General features: G+C 32.0%; 1 protein-coding gene across 1 annotated transcript in view; it reads right to left on the reverse strand.

The window, feature by feature from the left end:
• Positions 1–10159, reverse strand: part of LOC102885755 (protocadherin-15) — a gene marked incomplete at its 3' end in the record, with an annotated part of 563452 nt that overhangs the window by 19420 nt on the left and 533873 nt on the right. The gene's annotated exons all lie outside the window — the stretch shown is intronic.

Raw genomic sequence — 10159 nt, forward strand, 5'->3', positions numbered from 1 at the left:
ATTGTTTTTATATCTTCTTTAATCAGTCCCTATTCCAATCTTACTTCTGTGTTTATTGTTTGGTTTTTGTTTTGTCTTGGTCGGTCTTTTTTTTTTCTTCACTCATCAGTGCGTTAGAGTTCTTTATATACTCTGGAGATCTTTGATTTTAAGGCTGTAGTATATCTTGGGGTCTATTGGCTTCAGGTGGTAATAAAGTATTTCAAATTACTATATTGACTTTGTCTTTTTATATGTTACTGGGATCATAAAAGGCCATCATCATCTAGAAAAAAAAAATCCTGAGAACAAATAAAATGAAACAAATACAAAAGAGCTGTAAGTTTACGAAAACAAATGTAGTTACCACATCAAGGTTCAGGATCTACTTAATCCATTGAGTTTTATTATTTGTATTCATTAGAATGTATTTTGGTGAAGCAAGACATTTCTTTGCCTATTTTTGAAAAAAAAATTTAAAGTCTCTGAATTTTTCAGATGTACAGTGACTTATGAACTAACCAGTATAAATTATATTCTTGTTATATATATATAATCTTGCTTCAAGCTTACTGATTTCATTAATGTAAATTGATTAGAACTACTAGGGAGTCACCATTCTTTATGACATATTTGGAATTATTTTTTTCATAATGTACTTTAAAGAAATCTAGCACTTTATTCTTCTTATTGCTAATATAAATAGGCAGTTCAAAATGAAAATACATTTAGAGAAGTATGAATAAACATTTTTTAAAAGGCTTATTTTAATCATTTTTGTTTAGATTTGTGTCATAGTGTCAGGTCAATACAACACAAAGTTAACTGGAGGTTTAAGAAATTACAGGACATTTTCAGACAAAAGTATTTCTTATTTGCCTGAGATGTCTTTGGGATTGTGTCTTACAATACAGTCCTTAATTTACAAAAAAAATTCTAAGATTTTTAAACCTAGTATAAATATTCCAGACAGATCTCTACCAGATGATGCTAAATACAGTTCTTGAAACATAATATAGGAAAGTGCACAAAATTATCACTGTTCTACAACATATAAAATCTGCTACAAAAAATGCAAGCTTGATTCAAAAGATAATATTCCATATCATACTCTGCATTGTTAACACATTTGATCATCTGAAAGACACTCAGGTATTAAATAAATTTCTAATGCTACTAGAGTATGATCAGACTTTGAAATATATGCACCACCAGTGAATTTAGGAAAGGAAAAATGTTTTGGCCATTCATTGAATAAACTGTCCTAATATATCATGTCCAATGGCTTGAAATCTGTAAAAAAGTCTTCAAACTTTTTACTTGTAGGAAAATTTTCAGTTAGGTGAACCACTTTTCATCTACTTTTAAGAGCTTGAACTTTCCTCATTCTCTAGATATATATAGCTTGGACAAAATAGTTCCATTTCTATTTTAAGCAATCAAATTTAAGACATTCTTAATTAACTTACATTCAATCTAATAAATGTAAATTGAATTATTACTATATGAATGAAATAGTTTTAGATCTCTCTTCTGTGACAATAAAAAGACAGAAGGGGAAGAAAGAATAGAGAAGGGGAAGAATTAGTAAAAGAAATAGAGTAAAACTTAAATATGCAAAATTATCTTATCTGAGCACTTCATCTGTACTTACAAAAATAAACTTCGGTTTGCTTACTCATACTAGTAGCAACAAAACTAAAATTTATACTTGTTAAGACCAGTAAAGACAAGTATGTATCAAAACTGGTACTAATACCTCACAGCTCTCAACTTCAACAGGGGGAAAATGTTAGCTTAAAATGCTCAGACTCTTGGAAACAGAGTAGTTAGTAGTCATCTGTTTGCATATACTCCACAGAATTCCAAAATAGATATATAAAGTCTTTTCTAAAAATATACAATATATAATAATATAAAAATAGCTGAAGGGAAAGAAAGCAAAGACTGCAACAGAAACCAGAGAAAAAGTTATCACGATATACGTGTATTGCATTCAGCTTGTAAAATTGCAAAGATGAATCAAATATTTGACTCTGAGGCTCCAGCAGATCAAAAGGAAAACATTATTAGCTACAACATGGGCTGTGACCATATAACAAAAATATATCAGTTGTTAGGGAAAAAAAAAAACAATTTTCTTGACATTTGGTTTCTTCAGTGGTGTTAAATAAATGAAAAAACTGTGATAGATACATAACTTTCATAAATATATTATCAAATCTAAGCTCATAATTTTGACAGGAAGGGACATTTCTAGGGAAATGATGGGCCATGTTACTCTTAATTTTGTAATCAGGCCCAATAAAGTAACTGAAAGAATATTTTACTTATCCAAAAATAAAAAAAAATAATTCAAGTATTATATGGAAAGTCTTGATTAAACAGGTTAAAAGGTATGGATATGTAAAAATAAATGAGCATATAAAATTTTAAATGAATACCAATTTGAAATGTTAAGTTTATGGAGTAACACGGCACCTGCTTAGATGAATTTTGAATTCTAGTAGAGAAAATTGGCACATAGATATACAATAACAGTATAATGTATTTAAGAGCCAAATTAGACATCTAGTAATTCAGTTATAGGGTCATAACCAAGAAGGCAATGAACCCTCAGGCATCTATATATATTCACTTTGTTCAAGGTACAAACTCTATGAGGTCAGATGACATGGCAATCATGAAGAAAACTATGGTTAGTAGAATCTCCTAAGAGATACTACTCTCTTGAAACAATGAAAAGTGTTTGTATAAAGCCAGATGTCCCATAGTTGGCAAAGGAGGATCAAAAGTAATATTTTATGGGACCTTAATTCAGACTGATGCTTATTTATATCTCTATTATATAGAGCAACTAGGAAGAAGATTATCACAAAATATTATAGTAGCTTCAAGTGACACAGACCACAAAAATCTGTGATACATAATGATGCTTTGGATTTCAAAATTAAGTATTCTAGACTATTTGAAGTTTAAAATGTAACTCTCAAGTATAATAGTAATTTTAGGGCACTTGGCATTTTTTTTCCTATGCCATTATTTTCCTAAGGTACATAACATAGAGACTATCAGAAATGGTTAAAGATGTTCAAGGGTTCCTGATTCTAAAGCAATATTTGCATAATAGAAGACAACTCTGGCCCAGAGTAATAAAATATAGCATTCTATAGAGAGTTAAGAGCAGATCTGGGCCTGAAGTCAAGGGATTTGACTTCCAGCCAAGTGTTCTTCCACCTAGAGGCATAGAGCATAGTCTCCAGGCCAGAGTGCATGGATCTGAATCCTGGCTTCACCACTGACTAATTGTACACCTTGGACAGATTACATCTTGTTTCGGTGACTCAGTATTCTCTTCTGTAAACTCAGAATAATCATAGTAGCTACCTCATGGGGTTTTTGAGGGGAATAAATGAGTTCATTTCTTGAGAAGTATTTAGAGTACCTAGCATAGCATTATTGGAGCTTAGTGTGGGCCCCCCAAAATATGCCAAAGTGGCATATTAATACTTTGAATTAAAGTTACATAAAAAGTGGCCAGCACAAAATAGGCACTCTGATCTGTCCATGTCCCTCTGAAAGCAGACAGTAAATATCCCATATGAAAGGTAACTTTCATTGCACCAGAAGGAAAAAGAAACATCTTTACCACCAGAGATAGAGAATTCTGGGCTGAGAAGCCTGTATAAACAAACTGTTTTTTTTACTAATTTACTACCCCAAACCTGAACTTTACTTATTATTTAATAATTAAGCACGCAAACTCAAATTTCTTTGTCCTGTCAAATCCTCATCAATTTATTGTTTCATCCTCTAAAAAGCACAAAAGCTGCTTGATTTGGTCATTTCTTTAGGTCCCATATCTATGAGACCTCCTTATGTACATATGTAATCAAATTTGATTTTCTTTATTAATTTCTTTCACATCAATTTAATTCTTAGACCAGCCAGAAGAACCTAGAAGGGTAGAGGAAAAATTCTACTTCCCCGATAGTGTAAACAATAGGTAAGAGTTTGCTATCGGTGCCATTTTTGACATGAGCCATGTGTGTCTGGCCTAGTAAAAGATGCTACACTGGAGAAACACATGAATGTGCTGCAATTATTTTCCTTCCATCAGCCTCACATTATCAGGGTAGGACTGGGAACTAGGAGCCCTCAGAAGCCCTAATCTCTGTCTAGAAGCAAATTATATTGCTCTCTGCATTGTTAACCTTGCATATTTCTATACTTTTGCTACTAAGGAAATTTACATCTTCTAACAATAGCTGTGACATTTTTTCTCTCAATAGCAGCATTCTCCTAAAACCTCTTGTCATCATTTCACACTTATTTAGGAAATGTAATAAAGAATTAGAAATATATAAGTGAGAACTCTCTCTTTCTTGATGCTTTTTCAAAATATTATTTTCTTGTCCATAAATTTAAATATGGCTTCTTTACTTTCTCAAGAATGCAATGTTCATAGTCTTAATGACATCCAGGAGACATTAAGTCAACATTTTAATTCAATTATTATGACACTGTGTTTTTCATATATGCAACTTGTAGAAAGAGAGATTAATCCTTGTTGCATTAACTTCTAGAAAAATATCAGAGATTTAAAAAATAATCTTGATCATATTTTGCCTCTTCTTATATTTGCATTAAATTAGGCTATTGGTTGCAGTTAAAATGACATGTAATAAACTGGAAAAGTTGGTTAACAAATTGAATGGTGTTTCTAAAGCCAGATATGACTTGTTACCTTAATAGAGGGAACCATAATGCACACAGGACATCTCAATTTGAATATCATTTTGTTGTCTTGATAATTATATCCTCATTTTTCGTAGAAACTTAATATGCTCTGTTATTTATGCCATCATTCTACTTCTGCTAAGATTCCAATCCTCTCTTTCCATGGGAAGCAACAAATGATATAAATATTATAAGAAAAGGCCTTGAACTAGGATTAGTCTAACTTTGAATTCTGTCTTCACTAGCTGAATGATACTTGGAAAATTAATCAACTTTATTAACCTTCATTTTTACAATACATTTATAAGTAATTGCACTGATGTTGTAATTAGATGTTTTATTTATTTGTTTTATTTGCTTATTTATTGAAATAAATCCTGCAGGCTAAAATAAGTAAGAATGTTTACAGTTCTCAAAAAGTAATAAAGACAAATAAATGGTAACTACTGTTATTAATAAGGAATATATTATTATAAATATTTCTCAAAGGTCCAAGAGGAACAAAAATGGTAATGCTTAGAGGTTAAGCTTAATCTCCTTTAGGTCCAAGAGGAACAAAAATGGTAATGCTTAGAGGTTAAGCTTAATCTCCTTTATCTCACACAGAAAATTATGAGTAATATGACAAATATACATGACTTTTCAATTTTGTTTATATTGGCCAAATAGTTGCTTTCAAAAAATTCTTTCTACATTCTGGACACTGTTTCTCTGAATATATAAAAAAACTATGTTGTAAATACTGCTTTTAGCTTATTGCTTGTCCTTTTATCTTTTCTAGTATCTTTGTCAAAATAGTCTACTATTCTGATGTAACCAAATCAGTCATTTTTCATTAGAATAGGAGACTTTAGTTATTGTCATTCAACTACTGGTCTGCCCCCAAAGAAGGGTAAGTCAGAATCTTCTGGGAGATTATGATGTATACTCCTTGCAGGCTGAGAAGCAGAGGTATGGCCCCACAGTGAGCATCACTGCCAAACTGTTGCAATTGGTACTGATATCATTGATGATGTGTTGGAGAATAAATGATAAAAACCACAGTTATATAATCAAGAAATACAAACAAAGTAACAAAACTCTTTGCTTCTAAATGTGAATATAAGATTCACATTCAAACCAAATTAGGAAAAATGGATAGCACTAAAGAATAAAAGGTTTGAAAATAAGTTCTCACGTTCTAACAATATTGATGATGTCTCTCATCACTTTTGAAAATTTTCTTTTACTGTGCTAAAATATACATCACATGAAAGTTACCATTTTAACCAAACCATACAATTCAATTACATTAGGTGCATTCACACTGTTCTGAAACCATCACCAACACTTACATCAATACTTTTTCATCTTCCCAAATTGAAACTCTGTGACCTTTAAACAATAACTCCTCAGTCCACCCTCCTCATAGCCCCTGGTGATCAACATTTTATTTTCTGTCTCTATTAATTGGACTATACTAGGAACCTCAAATCATATAGTATTTGTCCTGTATCTGGCTTATTTCACTTAGCATATACATTTTTTAAGACTGAATAATATTCTATTGTATATATACAGCACATTTTGTTCATCCATCTGTTAATAGTTGTTTCTACATTTTAAGTTACTGTGAATAATAGTGTTATGAATATTAATATACAAATACTTGTTTAAGTCCCCACTTTTAATTCTTTTGGATATATACTAAGAGCTATACTTTTAACTGATATTAATTCTTGTATTAAAGGCTGAAGAGAGAAATTACCACCTTATTTTTTTCTCTCTATTCTTGCAATTAAAACCACTGATTGCTTGTGACCAATAAAAGTCAATTTGGTAAATCTAGTTGTAAGTTATCAGCCTTAACCCATAGGAAATATAGGGGATATTCCCATATTAATTCTCTTGTTTTGTGTCCCTTTGATACCATCCAAGAATTATTTAACATGACATGAACATTTACATTATTGAGTCAGAAACTAAATCCCTACATGTCTGTATAAATAAAAGCCTTATTTATTTACTTTTGTTTTGGTCTAGTTTACTAGAATATTAATTCTCTAAGGGCAAAGGGATAGTCTATTTTGTTTTTCTCTGTATTTTTAGCATATACTAGGGATGCAATATATATTTTCTAAAATTAACTTTTGACAATCTCTTAGCACATTAGATATACCATTTCACAGTATGTATGTATGTATGTGTATGTATATATATATATAGTTGTGAATAATGAGTTAAGTGGCTTCTTTTTTTCGCTGTCTGTTTTTATAATATATTCAGCCAAAGAGAAAAATTAAGAATTAAGGATTTGTTTTTGTATTTATATATATAACTTTCTATCTTTCTATTACTACTACTTACTTTGGACAATTCACTTAAATAATGCTCTCATTGTGTTGTCTTTCTCCTAACATATTTTTAGTAATGCCCTTAATCCATTATCCATATTTTAAGCAAATAACTATAGTTTTATTCATTGATATTTCAGTCTCATCTTTTTAGTCAATTCTATATGTTTTCTCTTCTCTTTCCTACATACAACACCATTTTAAATTTAAAATTTATCATTATGTATTTCATGATGAACTAAAAAACTAACATGCATGTATGGTAGATGAAATATTACATTACCCAAGTATTATATAGTGTGTGGTATACAAGCCTCTTTCAAAATCCTGAGCTTCTTCCTTATTTTTTAAATCATCTTTCCATCAAGCACCAGAGCATAGTTGGCCCTGATTCAGTGCCGTTTCCAATAAGATTTTTTGCTGTCCTAAGTACGCATTGCGAATTACCTAACTCACTTTCACTTTGATTAAATTTGGAATGGCGGAAGATTCCAGGCTTCAAGGCTAAAAGCGGCACTTGAAAATGTTCATCATTTAAAGATTTATTACTCTCATCCCCTCCCAAGGTACCTGCCTCTTAGCATTGTTCCACAAACACACTCTGCACTCTGTTTCATCTGGGTTTTGGCTCACTGCGTTTCCTCTGCTTAGACTATCCTCCTCATTCAAGATTTCCTGAAGTTATTATGCTGAATGAAATAAGTCAGACGGAGAAAGATAAATACCATACGATTTGACTTATATGCAGAATCTAAGGAACAAAAAGAACAAACTAATTGAAAATCGACTCACAAATATGCAGTCAGCAATAATGTATAGGCTAGGTAGAGAGCCAGAGGAGAGATAGAGCAATTAAAGCAATTAGATAGAGCAATTAGTTCATTTCATAAACTGTATAAATGTCTACTCAATGTATGGTTTACTTGAAACTAATAATAAAATAAAATACTAAAAACAAAAAAAGATTCACTGAGGAACTCTAACCATCCTTCAGTGTCATATAAATCCTTCACCCTCTAGGAAACCATGTATGTTATTTCACCAATTGAAATATCTCCTTTAACATCCACATGGCAATTTGTGCTTTCCTCATTGAATTATTATATTGTATACTTGCTTCAATACGTTGCTAAACTTTCTATCTCTTTATTTCTCTCTCTCCAACTTACATAGAATACTACATTGCATAAAAAACATGCCTTTCCCTAGCCTGAATAACCCATTGATAGACTGAAGGGAGGAATGTCCTGGAGTTCTCGGTAGTCCTAGACAATCAATCAATCCCACTGTATTTATTTATCACAGAAATCCAGGTGTTCACTCTAAGACATCTCTCACCACACAGATATCTCTTCCTCTCTTTAAACATCCTGATATGACTCAGTTTTCCACCTTACCTTTACCTCTACCACCAAACTTTCCCCCAGGACCTTCTGGAATTTATAATCCATTATCGGCAATATCCTCTAAAAATACAACCTTACCTATGAATATTACTTTCTGATTCTTCCCACCCTGCACCTCTCCCCAACACAAGACATTGCTATCTCAAACAGTTGCTCCCATACTTTACGTAGTGCAGATCCTAGGGGTAGATAGATAGAAAGTATATTTCTGTCTCTGAATTGCTTCTAGAATATTATTCCACCTCCTTTGCCGTCTTTCCCAATTTCTCTGAAGTAAATGCCATCATCTGAATTTATCACCCACTAAACTCTCTGGCTACAGTCCTCTACAGATCTCTTTAATGACTCCTTGATGAATAGGATATTTAAACATTTGGCTTACTGGTTTTTTTCTCACTACAATATACTTTTATTATCATAAATGATCATGTAAAAATCCACAGGGGCATTCTATTCACAGCAGTGGGTGACAGTTGATCACTCCCTCCATTATGAATCTTATTCTTTACATGGTGCATGAATTCTACATTTTCCTAGTATCCCTGCTACCTCATGAAAGTGAATTCTCATTGTCCTTTGATGAATCCTTTTCCTGACCTCTAAATGTTGAGTAACCAGGAAACAGTCTTTGGATTTTTCTATCTATACCCATTTTCTAGGTGATTTCATCCTGAACCATGATTTCTTTCCTGAATCTAGATCAGCATCTGTGACTCTCTTGCCAAGAACTATGCTTGTATATTGAAAAAGCTTCACAAACATAAAATCTCCAAAAATGAACACTTGATTTCTGCCACCACCACACCTGGGAGAGAAATGTTCGAAACAAAAAAAATTCAGAGTCGTTTTTCATTTTCTCCAATACACCACATAATCCATCAGCAAATCCTTTTGGTTCTCTTTTGACTCTCTTTTCACCATCTCCCTTGCCTACTACCATGGTTCAAGCCACTGCCGAATCTTTACTGGAAAGTAATGCACTGTGCTCTGTTTCTATTCTTTCTGATAACACTTACTCACCCACACTCCCAATCATGCACAAAATCTAGAAAAATCCTTTTATATTGTATTTTGTTACCCCTCTGGACAGAACCATTCAACAACTTTCTTTCTAAAATTTCTAGAATAAATCTCATATTGTAGCCCTGGACTACATTTCTAAACTCATTTCCAATCAGTCTTTCAGAAACACTGACCTCCAAGTTCTCTCTAGCTTCAGGGACTTTATACTGGAATGCCCAGAATGCTCTTTACCTAGCAATCCACAAATCTTTCTCTTGACCACATGAGTTTGTACTAAATAGCCACCAATTTCCTTTATATACTATTTGTTTATTTCCATAGTTTGTATTAGTGGACACTTTAAGTATTCAAAAATATTTACTGTTTAAATAAATGAACTGAATCAATAATTAATGGAACTAAAATATAATATGTAAAATAAGATAAAAATCAACTCCAAAGGATTATTACTTGTAAATCATAATGAGAGACATATAAATAATGTGATCGATTTAAATTTGTGGACCGCTTTTAGTTATACCTGGTGATTCAGACCAGAAGTCAGTATTTGGCACTGTGAAAAAGCTATTTTACACAAAAAACAACAAGCTATTTTGCATGCTTTATTTGCTTGGTTGATTTTTCTCTCTCAGAATGTTTAATGTTGTAAAACTATATGTAAGAAGAGCTCTGTTAATA

Source organism: Pteropus alecto, unplaced genomic scaffold, assembly GCF_000325575.1.
Source record: "Pteropus alecto unplaced genomic scaffold, ASM32557v1 scaffold306, whole genome shotgun sequence".
Taxonomy (NCBI): domain Eukaryota; kingdom Metazoa; phylum Chordata; class Mammalia; order Chiroptera; family Pteropodidae; genus Pteropus; species Pteropus alecto.